Here is a 21,464-nt window from a genome sequence, read left to right as displayed (position 1 = left end):
CTTGAAAGTATGAACATTTTACATTTTGATGGAGACCATCTGTTTTTTATTTTGTTACTTGTGCTTTTAGTGTCATATCTGAGAAGGATTTGCCTAATCTGAGGTCCTGATGATATATGCCTGTGTTTTCTTCTAAGAGTTCTGTACTATTAACTCTTATATTTAGGTATATGATCCATTTTTTTATATGATCCATTTTGAATTAAGTTTTGTATATGGTGTGAGGGAGGGGTCCAACTTCATTCTTTTGCCTATGGACGTCCAGTTGCCCCAGCACCATTTGCTGAAAAGATGGTACTTTCCAATTGAATTGGCTGGGCATTCTGGTTGAAAATCAGTTGGCCATAAAAACATAGCATCACTTCTGGACTTTCAGGTCTCTTGATTTGATCTATATGTCCATTCTTATGCCAGTGCCACATTGTGTTGCTTATTATTGCTTTGTAGTAAGATTTAAAATCTGGAAGAGTGAGTCTTCCAACCTAGTTTTTTCTTTTCTCAACATTTTCTCAATAGCTTTGGCTATTCTGGGTCCCTTTAATTTTTATATGTATTTTAGGATCAGCTTATCAACTTCTGCAAAGAAGCCAGCTGGTATTTGATAGGGATTGTGTTGAGTCTATAGCTCACTTTGGTAAGTATTGCCATTTTAATAATACAGAGTCTTCTGACCCATGAGCATAAGATGCTTTTCCATTTATTAGGTCTTTTATTTCTTTCAGAGATGTTTTCTAGTTTTCAGGTTATAAATTTCCCCCCTTTTTTTGGTTAGATGTATGCCTTAAGCTTTAATCCTTTTTAGTACTATTGTAAATGAAATTTTGTTCTTAATTTCATTTTCAATAGTTCATAATTTGTGTGTAGAGATGCAATTCACTTTTTGTGTATCGATCATATACTCTATAATCTTGCTAATCATGTTTGTTAGTGCTAACGATTTTTTAGTGGATTCTTCAGGATTTTCTACATACAAGATTATGTCATTTACAAGCAGTGAAAATTTTATTTCTTCTTCTCCAACCTGGATGCCTTTATTTTATTGTCTTGCTTAGTTGTCCTGCCTGGAACCTCCAGCACAATGTTGAGTAGAAGTGTCAAGAAAGGACATCAGTGTCTTGCTGCTGATTTGACGAGGAAGTGTCTATCAACGTTACTTGTGATGTCAGCTGTGGGTATCTTATAGATGCCTATTATCAAGTTGGGGAAGGTACTTGTGTTGTTAGCTTGTTGAGTGTTTTTATCATGAAGCGGTGCTAGATTTTGCCAAGTGCTTTTTCTACGTCTGTTGAGATGATCAGCTCCCTTTTGCCCTTTATTGTTAATATGGTGCATTGCATTAATTGATTTTTGGATGTTACACCAACTTTGCATTCTTAGGATTGATCCAACTTAGTCATGGTTTATAATCTTTTTCATATGCTGCTGGATTCAGTTTGCTATTATTTTGTTAAGCATTTTGCATGTATATGCATATGATATATTGGTCTGCAGTGTTCTTGTGAGGCTGTCATGGTAATACTGGGTTCACAAAATGAGTTGGAAAGTGTTCTCTTATACTTTTTGGGAACATTTGTGATGAACTGGTATTTAATTCTTCCTTAAAGTTTTGGTAGAATTCACCAGTAAAGCCATCTGGGCCTGTTGCTTTTTTGTGTGTGTGTGTGGTTTTAACTCAGTCTCTACTTGTTATAGGTATGTGTCTTCCTGAGTCACTTCTGTGTCTCCCTGAAATCTGACCATTTCTGTGTGTTGTTGTTCATAATGCTGCCTTGTCCTTTTTTTTTTTTTTTTTTTCTGTAAGGTTGGTAGAAGTGTCCTCTCTTTCGTTTCTGAGTTTGGTAAATTGAGTGTTTTTTTCTTTTTTTCTTGTTTTTTAAAGATTTTATTTATTTATTCATGAGAGACACACAGAGAGAGGCAGAGGGAGAAGCAGGCTCCCTGCAGGGAGCCCAATGCCGGACTCCATTCCCAGATCGTAAGCCAAAAGCCGAAGCTCAACTGCTGAGCCACCCAGGTGTCCCTGCTTTTATTTCCTGATCAGTCTAGCTAAAAGTTTGCCAGTTTTATCCATCTTTTCAAAGAACCTGATTGTGGTTTCATTGAATTTTGTCTTCTCTTTTACATTCATTTCATCCCAATTTTTTATTCCTTCCTCCCTCTGCTCACTTTAGTTTGTTGTTCATTTTCAGTTCATTTTCCAGTTTGGGAAGATAAGTTATTAATTTGAGGTCTTTGTTCTTTTGATTATAGACATTTATAGCTGAAAATCTTCTAAGGCCTGTTTTCACTCTATCATAAATTTTGCTATGTTTTGTTTTCTTTTTTACTTACTTCAAATATTTTGTGATTTCTTTTTTCTTTTTCCCCCTTCTCAGTATTTTCCAGTTGCCCTGTGATATATTCTCTGACCCATGGGTCATTCAGACATGTATTGTTCAATTTCCATATGTTTGTGAATTTCTAATTTTTTCTCCTCTTATTGACTTGTAATTTCATTCTGTTGTGGTTGAACATTCTTTGTATGATTTCAATCCTTTTTACATTTATGGAGCCTTCTTTATGGCTTAGCCTGTGGTCTGTCCTCAAGAATGTTCCACGTGCACTTGAGAAGAATGTGCGTTCTGTCCTGGGGTGGAGTGTCCTGCAGGTGTCTGGTTGTTCTGGACTCTCCGGATCCAACAGTAAACCAGAGACACAAATATTCCTGCCCTGGAGGGCCAGCACTCAAGCCAGGGGAAATGAACACTGAGGAAGGGAGATACTACAGGAGCCTCTGTGCTGCCTGGGAGATAAGGAGCACTTGCTTAGGGGGGCTGGAGGGAGAGGTGGCTGCAGTTTTTCAGAGGGTAGTCAGGGTGGGCCTCATTGAGAAGGTGGCACTTGAGCAAAGACTTGAGGGAGGTCAGGGAAGCGGTACCTGATAAGAGAAGAATTTCATGAAAATTGATGTGAAAACACTATTTTGTGCTTAACACTTTTTAAGTTGTGATAAAATATGCATAACATAAAATGTATCAGTTTAACCATTTTTTAAAGTGTGCAGTTCAGTGGCTTTAAGCACATTTATGTGATTATGCAACATCCCCACTGTGTGTCTCCAGAACTTTCCATCTTCCCAGACTGAAACTGTCCCATTAAACACTAACTCCCCTTCCCCCAGCCCCAGTGCCCCTTTGCTCCATCTGTAAGTTTGGCTCCTCTAGGGACCTCATGTGCGTGGACTCCCACAGTATTTATCCTTGTGAGTCTAGCTTGCTTCGCTCAGCACGATGTCCTCCAGGTCCATCCATGGTGCAGCGGGTGTCAGACTGTCCTTTTTAAGGCTGGGTAATCCTCCATTGTGTGGACGGACTACGTCTTGTTTATCCATTTCTCTGTGGACAGACATGTGGGTGCTCCCACCTTTTGGCCATCGTGAATAGTGCCGCTGTGAACACCAGTGTGCAAGGTCCTGTTCCAGTCCCTGCCTTCAAAATGTGCATTTGAAAGCAGTGACCACCTGGTCTTGGCTCACCCCATGGAAAGAGGCCTACCTTTCTTCTCAGGCCTAGGGACAAAGCAGGGGTGACCCCGTATGTTGGAGAAATTGTGGAGTAGGATTCCCCTCCTGCCAATGTTCCCATGCTCTAAGGAGGAAAGGTGCTGCTTCCTGGGAACCTGGTGTCTCACCATTTTGGGTTCAGCCCGGGTTTGGGGTGGGACCGAGGATGGTGCTGTGTCAGAGGCAGAAGGGGGACAGAATCTCTCCTGCAAAATGTGGCTCATTAACTCAGCGGGTGCTTTCTGATGGATTGCCTCAAGACCTGAAACCCGGCTGGTTGAGCAACCTGCTGTTTACCCATCTGAGGAGCCGCCAACGTTGAGGTGTGTTTGCTGGGCCAGCAGGACCCGGGGCAGCCCGTGTGTGGGGTGGCAGGTGAGTGGGGCACCGCCTGCTTCCTGGAAGCTCTGTCTTGGCGGCACCGTGATTAATAGCTACTTAGAAAAAAGTCCCATCTCGTGTAGCTCGAGTTCGTCCGTCTCCGGAGTGGCTAACCCACGTTCTGTTCTCCCGGTGGCTCGGAGGCTGTTTTCTGTTTCTCTTTTAGCCTCTCCTACAGGGAACGTCCTCCACCAGGGCAGCTCCTCCCAGGGTCTGTCCTTATAGGACAAGGGGCAGCATCTGCGGCCTGGCGGGGCACGGGTCCCGCTTTCACGGATATGCCCCCAATTGCTGTCTGTCCAAGGGGGCTGTGCCAGGCTGCGGTCCCACCCTCGTGGTGCAAGAGCCGCCCTCGTCCTCACAGACCTTGGTGCCCTCTGATCCGTGCAGACCTGTTGGGCAGGAACCGGCTTTCCCTTCGTTTGCCTTCCCCTGGATGCAGCAAATACCTCCCAGTTCATGGGTCACCCAGCTTTCCGGAATTCCATTTTCTTTACATTGGGTCCTTTGCTTTTTGCTGATTTGTAGGTGCTCTTTGTATATTCTGGATATACCCTCCATCGGGTTTGGCTTGTGCTTTCGCTTGGCTTGGGGTGCTGAGAGGCTCTACGCTCAGGTGTGGTCAGAGGCCTTCTCTTCCCATGTGCGTTCTCTCTTCTGGATCATTCTCAGCTCCTGTGATCTCTTCTCAGATTGTCATGTTTTGCTTGTTGTGATCCCCCCATCTTTCTCTTTCCCTGTAGTGATCTGCCCCAGCTGCCGATTGCATTGTTCTCCCTCTTGTCATGGGTGTAGCTCCCAGGCTTGTTTGGGGGACTGGTTTCGGACTCACCCTTCTCTCCCGGTGGATTCTTGATCCCAGCTTGAAGTCCACACTGTGCGTTCATGAGTGCTTTATTTATTTTCTTTTTTTAAGATTTTATTTATTTATTGATGAGAGAGAGAGAGAGGGGTGGGGGGGAGAGGGAGAAGCAGGCTCCCTGTGGGGAGCCTGACACAGGACTCGATCCCAGGATCCTGGGATCACGCCCTGAGCCAAAGGCAGATGCTCAACCACTGAGCCACCCAGGTGCCCTCACCAGTGCTTTAAAAGCAACTTAGATCCTTGGCTGTATTCTCTGCTCTAGAGCTTAGCCACGTTGCAGATTACTCATTTTGTGGTCAAGAAAAGCTGGTCCAGCCGCGTGGATTGGTCGGCTGCGCTTGGCACAAGGTCTCAGCCAGTGGGTGGCCGAGCAGATCTGCTGACTCCTGCGCCCTGGACTTAGTGCTTAGTCCGTGCTGGCCGGTGCCAAGGTGCTGAGCGTTGCCTGGTCTTCAGTGTCTGGGACACACATGTGTCCCTGATGCGGGGACCCTGGATAGCGCTGGGCAGTCCTGTCCCTACCTGTGCTGCTCAGTATGGCAGCTGCCAGCCTCACGTGGCCACTGAGCCCTTGAAACGTGGCCAGTGCCACATGTTGAAATAATAATATCGTGCACCTATTAGGTTAAACAGAATATATCATGAATATTGATTTCAACGGTTTCTTTTTCTTTGATTTTAGAAATGTACCCACACTGTAAAATGACATTTGGAGCTCGAGTTACATTGCTGTCAGGTGGCAGGGGTGGTTTGTAGCATTCCTTAATGGGGGTGAGATCGGCTTCCTTGTTTCTTGTCCCCTGCCCCTCTAGTCCCCCCGCTTCTACCGTGACCCCCTCCACTTCCCCGTCTGTTCTCAGACAGAGCCCCCTTTCCTGCAGCTGAGTTTCCTGTGATTTAGCCGCCAAGAGTCTTCACTGGAGGCGAGGAGGGAGGCATGAGAACCTCCATCCCTGCACCCTCTACCCCAGGGCAGGCTCAGCATCTCTCCCAGCCCCGAGAGGGCAGGGGGTCAGGAGCGTTGGTGCTCAGAGGCTCAGGAGGCTGGGGTCCGGCCCTTTCTGGAAATGCTGGGCCTCAGGAAGACAAAGAGCCCTGGCTGGCATCTCTGTGGGTCTCATACTGGACCCCAGACTCCTGGGACCGAGGCTCACCCCAGCCCTGGGCTCAGACTCTCATTCTAGACCAAGCCGAGGGAGACAGTTTCAGCGGTGTTTAATCTCCTAAAGAATTAGGTTCTTGGGGCTCCTGGATGGCTTAGTTGGTGAAGGGTCTGCCTTAGCAGGTCGGGGCTAACGTCATGATCTTAGGGTCCTGGGATCGAGCCCCACATCGGGCTCCCTGCTCGGCGGGGAGTCTGCTTCTCCCTTTCCCTCTCCCTCTGCCCACTGCACACACTTGCGCGTCCTCTCTCTCTAATAAATAAAATCTTAAAAAAAAAAAAAAAAAGAATTAGGTTCTTACTGAAGTCCAGGAATAGTAGTCTGGTTATTTAACACTCATTGCTGGTCCTAGATGCTCAGACAGCTCTCTGCACTGTGCTGGGGTGTCCTTGCTGTCCTGAGGCTGTCGGGGTGTGTGGTGGCTGGGAAGCCGCGGGACTCCCTGTGCCCGGCTGCGTGGTCAGTGGCCCGGGGTGGGCTTAGCGCTTTCCTGGGAGAAAGAAAATGCCTCCGAGCTAACAGGCCATCTGGCCAGATAACGTGATGGTCTACATTTTGAGGCAAAAACGATTTCTTTACAGGGCTGACTTACTTAATTACATCATAATAAATAAAGTTTTGTTAAGTATTTTCTTTCTTTTTTTGTTTTATAAATTTTTATTTATTCATGAGAGACACAGAGAAAGAAACACAGACACAGGCAGAGGGAGAAGCAGGCTCCGTGCAGGGAGCCCGACGCGGGACCCGATCCCGGTCTCCAGGATCAGGCCCTGGGCTGAAGGCGGTGCTAAACCACTGAGCCACCAGGGCTGCCCCTTGTTAAGTATTTTCTATTAACAGGACTGTCACATAGAATAAACTGTGTCTTTATAGCTTAACCATTTTATTTTTTGCTGTGCATCACATACCCAGGACATACTTACCATGTGAGTGGGCATTTGTACCTCTTGACCCTCTTCACCCACCTTGCCTACCACCCACCCCCTGCTCCTGGCAACCACCCGAGTGCTGTCTGTATCTATGAGTTAAGTTTGGTTTTGTATTTAGATTCCACATGTGAGTGAGATCCTACAGTATTTGCCTTTCTCTGTCTGGCTCATTTCACTTGGCACCCCTTCCTCCAGGGCACCTCCGTCCTCCCTGGGGACCCGGGCAACCTTGGGGCCTCCAGAGCCCCATCACCTGTGTGCGCAAGGAGCGGTGACAGGTGGCAGTCTGTCACAGGGAGGGTCCTGGGGGGTTGTTCTCAGAGGGGCAGGTGCCCCTCCCACATCCATCCCCCTGGAGCGCTGGACAGTGGGCTGGGGGGTGGTGGAGTGTGCGCTTTGGTGTGGGCCTTCACCCTCACATGGGTTTTCTGGACACAGATGTGCTTTTCTTCGCTCTAGATTTTATTTATTCATTTTTAAAAAGATTTTATTTATTCATTCATAAGAGACACAGAGAGGCAGAGACACAGGCAGAGGGAGAAGCAGGCTCCCTGCAGGGAGCTGATGTGGGACTCGATTCCAGGACCCCCAGGATCACGACCTGAGCCAAAGGCAGACACTGAGCCCTGAGCCACCCAGGTGCCCCTCTTCACCCTCACTTTAACCGGCCATCTTTTGCTGAGGCGGAAGAAGGGGAGGGCCTGGGAGGAGAGAGAATGTTCACTAAGTAATTCACCTGGGAGTCCTTTCCAGGAAGCCTGCGTTGGGGTGCAGTGGGGCCTCTGCTGTTGGACCAACCAGGGTGAAATCCGCTTTGCTCCATGCTGCCTGCATATCACTGGTGACCTTGGTGTTGCTTGGTTTTTAACCACTGTGCCCCCTGTTTCCTGATCTGGGGGCTAGAGAAAGTAACACTCAGCTCATAAGTAACAATTAAGTGGAGGGCTGTATTAGTTAACTGAGCCCTGTAAACCATGGGGTAAAACTATTTCAGGGCCTGATGGTAAATATTTGACACTTGCATGCCATTCAGTCTCTACAACCTTGCTGCCCCAGTGAAAGAGCAGTCAAAGGCAATATGTAATGAATGGGCACCACTGTGCTCCAATAAAACTTTATGTATAAAAACAAGCTGTGGGCCGGATTTGCCCCACAGGCAGTCATTTGCTGACCTCAGGTGATTTTATCTCATGAACCTGCAGGTGGATCATTTGAGGAGGGCTCAGCTGGACCGTTCTTGGGACCTGCTGAGTCCCCCTGTGCTGAGGTCAGGCCTCACTCCCTGTCGGGGGGCCGACTGGCTGTTGTTCTATTTCATCACCAGGCAGCCTAGCCTGGCTCGGTCTCCTCTTGGCCGCAGGGTTCCCAAGGGCAGCAGGAGAGGGCAAGCTCCTGTGTCCTCCTGCATCACATTTCTGTTGTCCTTTGCTCTTGCTGATTTGGCTCAAGTGAGCAGGATGGCCAAGTCCAGAGTCCTTGGGAGACGACTTTGCTAGATGGAAGGGCCAGGGAGGAGGAGCTGATTCGCTGAGAGGGAACCCCCGAGCGGGTTTGTGGAAGCCGGTCTGTGTTGTGCCTCCCAGCTGCTCCTCATTCTTGCCCTCGGGTCACAGCAGGCTCATGCATGCTCCGCAGAGCTGCCAGGTTGGGTTTCGTGCTTTGACTGTTCACGGTGCAGGCGTGATTAATATTTTAGCTTTGCTCCTGAATAATTTTACACGGGAACTATTAGAGTCAGCTGATGTGCCCTGCACTGTTGTCTGGTGACCGAGCTGAAGGCCCAGGAGATTTAGGAGCATTTTGTGGAGCATTTTAGGAGCCTAGCCGTGCATGCGTGACACTCGGCCCACGGCGGGGCCCTGTCTCTACTCCTGGCTGTGACACTGGGCCTCAGTTTCCTTATCAGAGGAACAGGCCATCAGATAAAGTCACATTTCTGCCAGCTGGGCTTCAGCCACTTGTCGACCATAGAGAGGTGGTGTCCATCTACATGAGGGAGGTGTTTGCCCGGCTACACCCCGGCTACACCCCGGCCACTCCCTGCAGGGTGTGAAGTCCCCTTTGGAAGGCTACCTGTGACAGATGCTGAAGATGAGAACTTTTCTTCTCTGTTCTCATCCAAGAAAGGTTGGCCTTCTGCCCTGGTTCCAGTGCTCGCCTCTGCTCCCCACTTTACCCTCTATTCCCGGACTCCAAGGAAGTAGATTCTGAACCTGTTTGGAATCAGAGGCTCTTTTTTTTTTTTAGATTTTATTTATTTATTCATGAGAAACAGAGAGAGGCAGAGAGACAGGCAGAGGGGGAAGTAGGCTCCCTGCAGGGGGACCAATGCGGGACTTGAACCCAGGATCACGCCCTGAGCCAAAGGCAGATGCCCAGCCACTGAGCCACCCAGGTGTCCCTAGAGGTTCTTTTTAATGATGGAGGTGGAAGTCACATAACCCATTCACAGGGGGCAGTTCAGTGGCAGTTCATACGTTGACAGAGTGTGCAGCCACCAGCCCCGTGTTGCCGGGAGCCCTGTGCCCGTCAGCTGTCACACACCGCGTCCCCTCCCCTGGCAGCCAGCAGTCTGCTTTCTGTCTCTGGAGGTGCCTCTTCTGGACACTCACGTAAACAGATTATGTGACATGAGATTGTTTGGCTGCTCTGGTGGCAGCAGGTTGGCGCGGTTCATCCACAGCCACGTGGGTCAGGCCCCCTTCCTTCTTACAGTCGAGTCGTAGCCCACATCTTGTTATCCGTTCATCTGTTGACGGACCTTTGGTTGTTTCTACCTCGTGGCTGCCGTGAGCCTGCAGGGACAGGCTTTGGTTTGAACACCTGCTTTCACCTGGGGACCGTCCGATTCCCCACTCTGGAAGGAGCTGCCGTGTGGGGCTATTCCAGATGCTACTTTAGACAACAGGAGGGTGTTGGCATCTCTCCATTTTGCAGGGGCCCTGTGCTCCTGTGCCATTCCAGAAACTGTTACCTTTCTGTGCCTTGCAGAAGAGGTCCCCAGGGCTGGGCCAGGCTGGGTCTGTCCAGGTGCACGGCTGGTGTCGGCTCCCTGGGGCCTGGGCTGCCCCCTGCACACCCCACCCCCCCGGCCTAGGACATGGGGCCACTCTGTGCCCAGGCTCTTCCTTGGGGCTGCAGAGCTCCTACAGAACGCTGCACAGTGACGATTTCAATCTCCCTGGAAATGATGAGCGCTTCTAAAAATAGACGCCGATGGCAGAAGGCTAACATTTTTAAATAGTTCAATAATTTCCTTATTCTCTGTGGGGCATAGGGAGGATCACTCTAAAATGGATGCTTTTAAAATTTCCTGGAACCCGGTCAGTGCTTTTGTGTTTCCAACAATTTATGGGGGATGGCACTTCGTAGACCATACGATTCCCATTCGAAGTGTACGGTGCAGCTTCTTTTTAGTATATTCACAGGATTGTGCAGCCATCATCGCAATCAATTTTGGAACATTTTCGTGTCCACCCAAAACAAACCCCGTGCCTGTTTGCTGCTGCTCCCCATTTGCATCCCCTGCCTCTCCCCAGTTCCCAAAACCATGAAGCTTTTGTGTCCATGGATTTGCCTGTTCTGAGCATCTTGTGTAAATGGAAACTTGCAACACGGGGTCATTTCTTACTTGCTGCCTTTGCCGGGCATCATGCGTTCATGTGTGCTGTAGTGTGTGCCCGAGCTTCGTGCCTTATCACAGCTGAGCAGTGTTGCCATGCGTGCCTGGACCACAATTTATTTATCCCTTCATCACGTGGTGGACAGTTGTGCTACTTCGAGGTGTGAACACGGGTGTGCAAGTTTTTGTGTGGACGTGTGGTTTTTGTCGGGTTGAGGCTTAGCCAGGGAGTGGAATTTCACGTCCTGGGTCACCTGGTAACTCTGTTTAACTGCTTTTTTGTTTTGTTTTCCACGTGTACTTTTTTTTTTAAGGATTTATTTATTCATGAGAGGCACAGACAGAGAGAGAGAGAGACAGAGAGAGACAGAGAGAGAGAGAGAGAGAGAGAGAGAGGCAGAGACATAGGCAGAGGGAGAAGCAGGCTCCTCGCAGGGAGCCTGATGCGGGACTCGATCCTGGATCCTGGGATCACGCATTGAGCCGAAGGCAGACACTCAACCACTGAGCCACCCAGGCATCCTTCCACTTGTACTTTTAAAAATAATGAATCTTTTCCACTTTAAATAATTGCAATTGTGAGAAATAATGCCAAGATAATAAGTCCCCCGGGACCCCCTGTACCTTTTACCTAGTTTATCCTCAGCGGCAAAATCCTGCACAACTGCACTGCCTTCTTATGACTGGGGTGCTGTCAAGGATGCAGGGGAGGAGTTATAAGTATTTCCGTTAGCACGAGGAGCATCCCTTGTGCTGGGCTTTCAAAGCTGTGGATCTCCCCACCTGGACCTCTGATCTGCTGTCCACCTCTGCCATTTTGTCATTGTGACACTTGTGCAAGGTAGAATCCCATAGCACACCTTTCAGGACTGGCTTTCCTCTCTGGTGTAGCTGTACCGGTTGTTGTGTGTCCATGGACCTTGTCTTGCTGAATGGTATTCCGTGGTATGTATGCATCAGTGTGTTTAACTGCTTGGCCTTTGAGGGACACCTGGTTTGTTGGTAGTTTTTGGCTGTTGTGAATAAAGCCACTGCAGATGTTAGTGTATATAGGTTTTTGTGTGAATATGAACCTTTATTTCTTTAGGATAAATGCCCTGCGTGCAAACGCTGGGCTGTAGGATTGTTGCACAGTTAGATTTTTAAGAAACCGCCACATTTCCCCCCAAAGCCTGTACTGTTTGACATCCCTGCCAGCAACATGTGAGCAATCTGGTTTCTTCGTTCTCACACCAGCGTTTGGTGTTATTTTAGGCATTTTCCTAGGTGTGTAGTGAGCCTCGCTGCCTTGACGTGCATTCCGTTAGTGGTGACGATGTTGAGTTATCTTTCCCTGTGCCAATCCGCCGTCTGGCTGTGTCCCTCATGAAGTGTCTCTTCACGTCTTCTGTTCATGTTTTAACTGAATTGGTTGGCGCTTTACCGTTAAGTTTTGGGAGTTCTTTCCATGAGAGCCTCTAGTCCTTTGTTAGCTGTGTGGTTTGCAAGTATGTTTCCCCATCTCTGATTTCTATTTTCATCTTTGTGATGGGTCTTTCACAGACAGAAGCTTGTCCAGTTTATCTGTTTTCCTCTGTGTGGCTTGAATATCTGATATTCAGTCTGAGAACTCGTCGCCTCATCCTAGATCCAGAAGATTTTCCTCCTATGAGAAAATGTTGTTTTTCTGAAAATTTGATAGTTTCATTTTATGTTTACATTGCTGATCCATTTTGAATTATTTTTGTGTAACTAAGGTATGGTCATGATTTTGCTTATTGATGTCTAATTATTTCACCACCATTTGTGCGAAGGCTGTCCTTCCTCCACTCAATTCTTTCTAGACCTTTGTCCAGAATGAGTTGGGCATGTCTGTGGGTCTGTTTCTGGGCTCTCCACTGAGTTCTGGTGATCCGCGTGGCCATCCTTCCACCAGAACCACACAGCCTGATCACTGTCACTGCACGGTAAGTCTTGAAATTAGGCAGATGGACTCCTCTCACTTGATTCCTCTTCAGGTTTTAGTTATTCTAGTTCCTTTGCCTTTCCATATGTTTTAAAATAATACTGTCTCTATCTACAAAAACGAAACAAAACAAAAACAAAAAACAAACCCCAAACCAAAAAAACCCACCAGCTTACTGAGCTTTTGTTTGGAATTGCATTCTACCTGTGTGTCGACTTGGGAGGAGTGACATCTTGACTACGTTGAGTTATCCAATCCATGAACGTGGTATGTCTCTCCACTTCTTTAGATCTTCTCTGTTTTCTTTCCTCAATTTTGTGTAGGTTTCAGCACACAAGTCTTGTACGTGTTCTGTTAGATTTACACTTCAGTATTTCATTAGTTTTGAGCATTTATAGATGGTGTTGTATTTTAAATTTGGGTGTTCATGGCTAGCATATGGGAATGCAGTTGACATTTATATGTTGACTATATCTTGGGACTTCATTCAACTCACTTTTTATTTTTAGGAGGCTTTTCTTTGTAGATTCCCTGGGGTTTTCTACAGGGATGTCATCTACAAATGGGGACAGTTTTATTTCTTTCTTCCCAATCTGCTTGCTTTTTATTTCTTTTTCTTGCCTTGTTGCATTTCATAGAAGGTCTACCACTAAGTTCAGTAAGAGTGATGAGAAAAAACGTCCTTGCTTTTGCAGACAGCACTTTATCAAGCTGAAGAAGTTCCCCTCCTCCTATTTTGGGGAGAGTTAGTCATAGATGGATGTTGAAATTTGTCATAGGCTTTTCTACATTGATTGATAGGATTGTGTGATTTTTCTTCTTTAGCCTGTTGATAGAGTGTATTATATAGATTGATTTTTAAAAAAGATTTATTTTAGAGAGAGAGAGTGCACACATGCACATGAGTGCATGAGTGGGGGGTGGGGCAGAGTGAGAGAATCCTCAAGCAGACTCCCTGCTGAGCATGGAACCCAATGGAGGGCTTGTTCTCAGGATCCTGAGATCATGACCTGAGCTGAAATTAAGAGTTGGACTGAGCTACCCAGGCATCCCATAGATGGGGTTAAAAAAAAAAAAAAAAAAAAATATATATATATATATATATATATATATATATATATATATACACACACATATATGTATATTGAACACCAGCCTTGCATTCCTGGAATAAACCCCAACTGGTCATGGAATATAATTCTTTTCATATATTGCTGATTGATAAAATTTTAAGATTTTTTTAATAAAGATTTTATTTATTTATTCATGAGAGACAGAGAGAGAGAGGCAGAGACATAGGCAGAGAGAGAAGCAGGCTCCATGCAGGAAGCCTGATGTGGGACTTGATCCTGGGACTCCAGGACTATGCTCTGGGCCGAAGGCAGGCACTAAACCACTGAGCCATCTAGGAATCCCCCAAATTTTAAGATTTTTATTTTGTTATTCGTAAGGGATATTAACCTATGGTTTTCTTTTGTATTCTTTTTACAGGAGTTTGGTATCAGGGTAGTACTTGTTCCATAAAATATATTGGAAAGTATTTTCTCCTATTCTGTTTTCTGCAAGAGAGTGTGTAGAATTGATATTAATTCTTCACAGAATTTACTAATGAAATCATTTGGAGATTTATTTTTTTCCCCAAAACGGAGAGCTTCAAAATTAAGAATTCGATTTTCTTTATAGTTATAAGGGCTATTCAAATTACCTATTTCATTTTGGATGAGTTGAGATGGTTTGTATTTCTTTAAGAATTGGTTTCTTTTGTCTGCATTGTCAAATTTATGTGTGTAGAGGTATTCATAGTACTCCTTTGCTATCTTTTTGATAATAAAGACTGCAGGGTCTGTAATGGTCTTCATTTCATTTTTGGTATTGGTAATTTGTGTCTGTTTTTTCCTTCTTCAGTTTGCTAGAGTTTTGTCAATTTTATTTTATTTATTTTATTTTTTAAAAATATTTTATTTGTTTATTCATGAGAGACAGAGAGAGAGAGAGAGAGAGAGAGAGGCAGAGACACAGGCAGAGGGAGAAGCAGGCTCCATGCAGAGAGCCCAATGCAGGACTCGATTCCGAGTCTCCAGGATCACACCCTGGGCTGAAGGCAGCACTAAACTGCTGAGCCACTGGGCTGCCCGAGTTTTATCAATTTTATTGATTTTTTTTTTTTAATAAAGAATCAGGTCATTGTTTCATTGTTTTTCTCTATTTTTCTGTTTTCAGTTTTATGTGTTCCCCAGTCTTATGATTATTATTTCCTTCCTTTTGCTTACTTGCTTTGGATTTATTTTCCTCTCCTTTTGCTCACTTTTTGAGATATGTCCTTAGAATTTGATTTGAGATTATTCCTTTATTTCTGATGTATGCATTTAGTGCAATAAATATTTGTCTTATCACTGCTTTAGCTGTGTGCCACAAAGTTCGGTATGCTTTGCTTTTTTGTTTTCATTCAGTTTCATGTATTTACAAAATTTTCCTTTGAAACTTTAATGTATGGATTATTGAGAAGTATGCTTTTTTAGTTTTAAAATATTTAGAGATTTCTGTTACCTTTCAGTTATGGATTTCTAATTTGAATCTGTTGTGGTCAGAGACACATTATGTATGATTTCACTTTTAAATGTGTTGAGGTTATTTTGTGGCCTAGGTTATGATCTGTATTGGTATATGTTGATGAGCACTTTGGAAAGAGTGTAAATTCTGCTGTTATTGAGTGGAACGTTCTATGGATATCACTTAGAATCTGTTGGTTGATTGCTTCCACATCCTTGGTGGCTTTTCTGTCTAGTTGTTCTGTTAGTTGTTGTTGAAATGGGGGTATTGAAATTTATAACTGTAGTTGGGGATTTGTCTCTTTTTCCTTTCAGTTCTATGCATTTTTGCTTTACACATTTTCCTCCTCTGTTGTTTGGTGCGTACACATTTAAGGTTGCCATTCTTCTTGTTGGATTGACCTTTTGTCACTATATAATGTTCCTCTTTGTGGTAAGTTTCTTTGTTCTGAAGTCTGCTTTATCTAGTGTCAATATAGTTATGCCTACCTTCCTGTGGTTAATGTTTGCATATCTTTTTTCATCCTGATTATGTTACTATTTGAAGTGAATTTTTGTAGACCTCATATAATTGAGTCTTTTAAAATCTTTTTAGTCCATTTGACCAATCCCTGTCATTTAATTGGCATATTTTGACCATTTGGCTTTAATGCAATAATTGATATGTTAAGGCTTATGTCTACCATTTTGTTTTGTTTGTTTTCTCTGTTTTTCATATCTGTTATCTTTTTTCTGCCTTTTTGTGGGTTATTTGACTATTTTTAGAATTCCACTTGGATTTATCTGTAATTGTTTTTGAGCTTTCCATAGCTTTCTAAGTGGTTGCTCTAGGCGTTATATTCTGTACACATAACTTTACCACCACCTACTGTGATACAAGCTTGAGTGAAACATATAAACCTTACTTTTATGTCCTTTTACCCATCCCCACTTAATAATATAACTGTCTTAAATATTGCATTGCAGTTTTTGCTTCAATTGTTAACCATTATTTAGGAAACTTGAGAAAAGGAAAGCCTATCGTATTTACTCATATTTTAGCTTACTGTGTTCTTTTTTACTTCCCAGTGTTCCAAGTTTCCTTCTTTTATTGTTTCTGTTTAAAAAGCTTTCTTTAGGCATTCTTTTAGGATGGGTTGCTGATGGTAAATTCTCTTGGTTTCCTTTCATCTGAGAAGGTCTTGATTTTCTGTTTATTCTTACAGGATGTTTTTACTGGATATAGAATTTTAGACTGATAATTCTTCTCTTTCATTACTCCAGATATATTGTGTGTAGCCTCCAGTTGTTTCCCCAATATACATAAGGTATCATTTTTTACTGTCTGCTTTCAAGATTTTTCTTTGTTATTAGGTTTCAGAAGTTTAATTATGATGTATCTTTGTGTGAATTTCCTTGGTTTATTCCATTTGGGGTTTGTTAAACTTTATGGAATCTGTAGGTTTATGTATCTTGCCAAATTTGGGATGTTTTCAACTGTTAACTTTTTGAGTATTTTTTCAAGTCTGCCCCCCAGCCCCCCTCGGGGATTCTGATGAGGTTATAGGTACACTGGTCCCTGAGGCTCTGTTTAGTTTTTAATATTTAGTCTGCTTTCTCTCTTGTGCAATTTAGATAATTTCTATTGGTCCATCTTCCAAGTCATAGGTTATTTCCATCCCCTCCCTGCTGTTGAGTCCATCCATTGAGCTGCTTGGTTCCTACTGCATTTTTCATTTCTAACATTTTTACCTGGTTCTTTATTTTTTTAAGATTTTATTTATTCACAAGAGACACACAGAGAGAGGCAGAGACATAGGCAGAGGTAGAAGCAGACTCCTTGTGGGGAGCCTGATGCGGGAGTTGATCCCAGGACCCTGGGATCACACCCTGAACCAAAGGCAGATGCTCAACCACTGAGCTACCCAGGCACCCCTCTACTTGGTTCTTATTTGCCTCTACTTCTTACTGAGATTTTGTTTGTTTGATGAAACTTTTTTCATCTGTTTCTAGTATATCCATACTTTCTTATTAAAGCTTTCTTATCATAACTGCTTTAAACTCTTTGTCAGGTAACTCTAACATCTTAGTGTCAGCTGTTGGCTGTCCTTGTCCTGTCTGACTTGTTCTGTTTGACATCTCCCTGGTTCTTGGACCAATGAATGATTTTCAGTGGAAATGTGTACATTTTCACATGCTGCATGACTATGGGTCTTGAACCTCCATTTCAGTTAGTGTTCTCTGACACCGTTCTTGCAGGGGAGGAGGGGTGCTGCTCCATCACTGCCAAGTGGGTATAGAAGTCTAGTTCTCTAGTTGGCCTCTGTTGATATTCCAGTGAGGCTCCTGGTTATTGCTATAGCATTTGGGGCTTCTGCTCCTTATGTGGTCCCCACCAATACCATTTCAGTTGGTGATGCAGAAAAGTCCTGACTCTCCATCAGCAATTTCCTGACCCCAGTGCGGTGGGGTAAGGGAGGGGTGCCTTGCTACTGCCAGGTGGGTGTGGAAACCCAGGCTCCCCTAGGTGCCTGTGCCAATACAGTGGAATGCAAGGAGGATTTATTACTCCCCTTCGGGGAAGAAAATCCCAGCTCCTTACTTTGGCTTATCTGACATCACCCCCATGGGGGTTTGGGGTGCCTATTACAGCTACACAGTCTGGAAATCTCGGCTCCCTGCTCAGCCTTTGCTGCTGTCAGTCTGAGTGGGTGCCAGTTTATCTGTGTTGTCTGTTCAGTGGTTATCGTCTAAACACATTGTCTCATTAGGCTGCCACTTTCCTGGTCCCTTGGCTAAAGAACAGTCATTCTTGGTTGCCTTTTGTGTGCTTCTACTGGTGTGTATGGGTTTCTGGCTCTTCAGCTAGCTCCACGTCTGGGATAAATAAGGCAAAAACCCAACCCAGAGAGCTGACCACCGTGCCTTTTGTTGGGTCCCCCAGTCCCTTGCCCATCTTCCTCCTTCTCTCCCCCTTCAGAGTCGCATGTTTGTTTTCTGTGCAGCATCCTGGTGTTTTAATTACACTTTGTAGGAAGCATAGGGAAAAGTACACCTACACCATCTTTCTGGAAGCCTAAGTGGAGTGCCTGGTTTTTAGCTCAGAGATATCAGGAACCACTTGGGGTTTTAACATTCTGCCTCTTGACAGCTTCTGTTTGACCATATCCTGTCTTCTTGTTTTTCCCAGCTCTGGAAGGCCCTCCAGTGTCCGTGCCTTGGCCCACTGGAGCACGGACAGTTCCTGTTCTAAGAAGCTTTTCTACAGGGCCCAGTCCACAAACGCCTCTGGTGAGTTAGCGCATTTTCTCCTTGTCTTTTCACCTGCAAGCCAGTCACGGCTGTCATGGGGTAGACTACCTCACCCCTTCTGCACCATGGCTGGAAGATGGTCAGTGTCTTGCAGCCCAGGCTCCTATTTTTGTGTTAGGATGGGTAGAGGATAAGCGGAGTTGTCCTCAATACTGGGGATACAAAGCCTGCCCCCTGGTCACCAGCTGATGTAACTTTGAGGGGACATAACAGGACCACAGCTTCAGATCCCCGGCTTTGCCTTTTCCTCTCTGCTGTTGAGCCCATGCTAGGCCCAGCCAGTATGGCTGAGTGTTGATGGTGAACGAGGGCAGTGCTATGAGTGTCTCTGCACCATGGACTGGGGGACCCCTTTTGTGCCTGGGGGCAGTGAACAATGGAGGGAATCCCATGATTTGTGTTTCTGCAGAGTCAAGACATGCCCTGAGCTCATTGTGTAGTCCACTGAGGAAGGTGGGAGTCCAAACCCCTTTGGACGAGTTTCTCAAACTTCTCTTTTTCAATTGAGAAGATATTTTAGACATTTTTTTCTGACTATGAACCCCAGTGAAATCTTAATCCTACAAAATGCTGTATATCTGGTCCTTGTGTGTCTTCTACATCTATATCTTTCAGTTAAAAACCCTAAGATCTCTTTGACCCTCTAGGCCCCCCATGGGAAGGCGTGTCCTGGGGATATAGATATGGCAGGCAAGAGCCCAGGGCCAGAGCCCTGCCCCGCTGGTCAGCACCAGCTTTGAGGGTGGGGGTGAGGGTGGACTCTCAGCCCTGCCTGGAATCCAGTCTGACCTTCTCATTCCCCTGTCCAGGCCTTCCACGCTGTTCTCTGCATGCTCTGAGCTGCGTCACCCCTCTCCCCTGGGGGAAGATGGGCGTTCTCCTGGCTTGGGGGTACTGGGGGGCTCCGTGGAGGAACAGGCCAGCCCCAGCTGTCCTGGCTGAGTGGGCAGAACCAGGATTCCCCTCCCTCTCTCTCTCTCGCCGATGCCCGATGCTGTTCCCTTGTTGGGAACCACCTGGCTTTGAACCCTGGCCTGCAAACAGTAGCTGCTCATTCACTGTTCTTGCCTTGGGGAGCATTGGCCTTAGGCCAGCTGAGCTGTGTTGGTTCATGACCAGGGTGAGCATCTTTGAGCTTCAGCTCAAGGCCTTCTTACTTCTGTGTTTCTTTGTGAGAAAAGGACACGTGGCCAGTTGATTGGAGCTCTGGCCCATCACCATTCGGGGTCTGTGATTGTGGGCTGCCCTGTGGACATTTCTCTAGAAAGCCTTTGTCAGGGCCGGACCTTGAGTCTGTTCTTAGGGAACTTCTGTTGGTTCCCTGATGGTGGGGAGCACTTGAAGTCAGAGTATCCGCCCCTGCGATGGTGGTCATTGCCACACAAGGGGAAAGAAGAAGAAGAGTTTGTCGGGGCCCCTCAGGAAGGCTAGGAGTGGATCTGCAGTGACAGTTGGCCATCTCTAGGATATGGGGGTGGCTGTTCACTGAGAGACTAGCCCAAAACGAGCATCCCAGGGCCTCTTGGCTGGAGGAAGGATGGATGGAGGCCCTTATGCCATGGACGAAGAGGGCTTGCCATCACTGGGACACTGCCCTTCTGCGGGTCAGGCTGTGCTGGGTCCCGGACTGGAGGCAGAGCAGGGACAGAATTATCGGTCAGGCTCCTTCCCCCTCACCCCGGCCCCCCTCAGTTGCCCATCCTGCATCCTCCCATCCTGCAGTTCTGCCTCATTGGAAGCCACAAAGGGACCCTGCTCCTTAGTGGTCTTCCGATGGCGTGAGGGCACCTGACGCCCCCCATGCCTGGGCTGCTTGGGCTCAGCAGCATCTGCGTGGAGACATTTATCACCTCATAAATCTACATGGATTCTGGGCTTCAGACTTTTGTCCGTGATCACCTCCTGCCGCCGCGCAGAAAGAACGGGACATTACCCTTGAGTAGCAATTTACTTAGTAGCCAGGATGTCACGTAATTAGTGGCAGAGGGGTTCCACTTCAGAGTGACAATTAATTTACTTTCTATTGCGAATTCTCACAGCCAATTCAAGGCGTTAGTTTATGAATTCAAGGATTTGGTTTGCCTCAAGTGTTCTTTGTTATTGCCTCAAATTATCCTTCCTGCTTGTGGGTGTAATCAGACAACCCCTAGTGATTAATCAGATGGCAGAGAGAGGGTTTCTGATGCTCCAGGTGATCCGTCCTGGGTGGTGAAGCAAGACATCAGGCAAGAATTGCGAGCACGGGGCTGGGGCCAGAGCTCTGTTTTCTGCAGTGATGCTCAAGTGTTTGCTCCAAAACTGGGGGCCTGGGCGTGTGGTTCTGAGTCAGGACTCAGCAACCCCTGGCTCACATGCCAAATCCTGCCCATCATCTGCTTTTGTTAAAATGTTTTTTTTTTTTCCTATGGTGGTAAATTACACATAACATAAAATTGACCACTTAGCCGTGTTTAAATGCACAGCTCAGGGGCATTAAGTGGATTCACACTGTTGTGCAGCTGTCCCCATTATCTGTGTCCAGAACTTTCCATCTTTCCAAACAGAAACTCTGTCCCTATGAGACACGAGGCAGTGCCCCCCCCACCCCTCTAGAGCCCCGGACCATCATCCATTCTCCATCTCCCTGGATCTGGTGATTCTAGGGACGCTGTGTGAGTGGAACCCTGCAGTATTTGTCCTTTTGTGACTGGCTTATTTCACTCAGCCTCATGTTCCCAAGTCTGTCTACGCCATGGCAGGTGTGAGCGTGTCCCTCCTTGATCAGGCTGAGTGACTGTCCAGTGTGTGGATGGCCCACATCTTGTCTACCCACTCATCTGTCCGTGGACACATGGGTTGCTTTCTTTCACCTTCTGGCTGCTGTGAATAATGCTACTCAGGGAACTGGTGCACAAATATCTGTTCAGGTCCCTGCTTTGCACCTGGAAGTGGACTGGCCGGGTCACAGGGTACTCTGCTTCACTTTAGAGGATCCGCCAACCTGCTTTCCAGGGCAGCTGTACCCTTGTACACCCTTGTACAGAAGCAATACACAAGGCTTCCAGTTTCTGCAAATCCTCTCCAGCATGTTTCTTGTCTTTTTACTAATAGTCATCGTAGCAGGTGTGAAGTGGTATGTCACTGTAGGTTATTTTATTTTATTATTTTATTTATTCATGAGAGACACAGAGAGAGAGGC

The 21,464-nt window shown here is 46.1% G+C and overlaps 1 protein-coding gene across 5 annotated transcripts in view; it reads left to right on the top strand.

Annotated features, from left to right (window-relative positions):
• The window catches only part of SHANK2 (SH3 and multiple ankyrin repeat domains 2), a 510,376-nt gene that overhangs the window by 11,060 nt on the left and 477,852 nt on the right, over positions 1–21,464 (top strand). For all 5 annotated transcript variants that reach the window (XM_072790331.1, XM_072790330.1, XM_072790327.1 and 2 more), the window contains exon 2: positions 18,165–18,265. The gene's annotated coding sequence lies outside the window, so the exon portion shown is untranslated. The remainder of the gene's footprint in view (positions 1–18,164; positions 18,266–21,464) is intronic.

Source organism: Canis lupus, chromosome 21 (assembly GCF_048164855.1).
Source record: "Canis lupus baileyi chromosome 21, mCanLup2.hap1, whole genome shotgun sequence".
NCBI classification, from domain to species: Eukaryota; Metazoa; Chordata; class Mammalia; order Carnivora; family Canidae; genus Canis; species Canis lupus.
The sequence above is the reverse complement of the archived record's forward strand: the minus strand, read 5'-3'. Positions and strand labels throughout refer to the sequence as shown.